Source organism: Cyprinodon variegatus, unplaced genomic scaffold (assembly GCF_000732505.1).
Source record: "Cyprinodon variegatus isolate N-32 unplaced genomic scaffold, C_variegatus-1.0 Scaffold1077, whole genome shotgun sequence".
Taxonomy (NCBI): domain Eukaryota; kingdom Metazoa; phylum Chordata; class Actinopteri; order Cyprinodontiformes; family Cyprinodontidae; genus Cyprinodon; species Cyprinodon variegatus.
The window spans coordinates 237,964-239,598 of NW_015151530.1; positions in this window are offsets into that span (position 1 = coordinate 237,964).

Here is a 1,635-nt window from a genome sequence, read left to right on the forward strand (position 1 = left end):
ATTTACTTTTGTGTGTTTTTGTCAGGCAGAAATTTATTTATACCCCCTGAGGGTGTAAGAGGTTAATGACAGTCTGAACAACACAGATCCAGTATTAACCAGCGCGACCCAGTCCACTTGGCCCAAATCCGATACGAATCTAATCTTTTTTAAATGTGACCTGTGTCTGAACGGCCAGGTCGCATTCATCCGACCTGAACATCACTAATACTCAACAAAGATCACTATTTGCATCTTGCTACGCAGAAATGGGAAGAAAAACAACAATAATGGCGGATAATGATGCAGAGGGTAGTCTATTTTAAACCTCATTAAAAAGATTGAGGTTGGAAAACAAATGAAAGATCACTAGTTGGGCTCTAGAACTACCATCCATGTTTCCTTCTGTTAACACAGAACACACTCGCTACTTATGATGTCATTGCGTCCTCTACTGCACATGTGGACACTTAAGCGCCATGAATGCAGTTCATACAGGAGATCACATTCAATTATGCAGAAGAATCAAATTTCACAAAAAAACTGACCTGCAGTGTGAAAAAAGGAGGTGATCCAATAAACGAGCTGATTGACTCCTCCTGCCTCGGATTGGGGCTTTGGTCGCCACATTTCTGCTGCAGTTCAGGTTTCTCAAACTTAAATCCTAATGCGCCTGAATCAAATGGTTAACTAGCACGTCAAGCTCAGCTAATGATATTAGTTGAAGCAGAGACTTATGGGAAATTTCAGTTTGACATCATCAAGAATAAAGTGAAATATTTTCTTACATTTGGGATTAAAACATGTTGTTCTTGCCGTCATTTTTGTGGCGATCTTTTCTTATTTTTGTTTTGTTTGACACGCTGTGTGCTTACAGTAAGTCACCTTTACTCCATCTTTAAGCTGATTAGTTGTTTTTAGTTTATTTGTTGACATGTTTAAGCTACCATAACTTCTATTAATCCTCCTGACCAGCAGATTCATTTACACAGATCTTTTTAACGTTGAGTCATTCCTTTTATTAACATTATCTGTTCATCCAACATGCACTGTATATGTTGTGAAATATTTAATAAAGTTAAGAAACTCAAACACTTGCTGCCTTTTTTCTCTTTAGAGGATCAAAGTCTCCAGTCAACAAAGATGTTTTAGTTCAATGTTTTGCTGAAAAACAGCGGAAAACTTTTCAGCAGATAAATTCAGTTGATGGAACCTTTGCAATATTGATCTTCCTCCATAACTTCTGTTTTACTCTGAAATGCTGCTTATCACGTCTAAAACTAATCCTGACTGTTGATCACTTACTCTAATCGCAGACAGGATTGTTACTCAGCCACATCTGGATTGTTTTCCTCATTCTTAAGGTTTTTGTTCCCGAAGTAGCAGTTTCCATCCATGCAGGACCATGTTGATACATTGCAAATAATTAATTATTGAAATAAACGTTAACTAATTTAGTAATAAGTTTATCGTTAACTGGAGTATAATTTGTAAAACATCCCTTTAGCTGACAGAGCGACCCACTCAGAGCAGGATTTATACCAAGGTTGTAAAAAAAATATACAAACATTTTGCATATAAGTTTATAAAAAAAAAAAACATTCGTCTGTCAAACTGCTCTATCCTACGGAAGAGGATTAGGGCCACTGGAAAAAA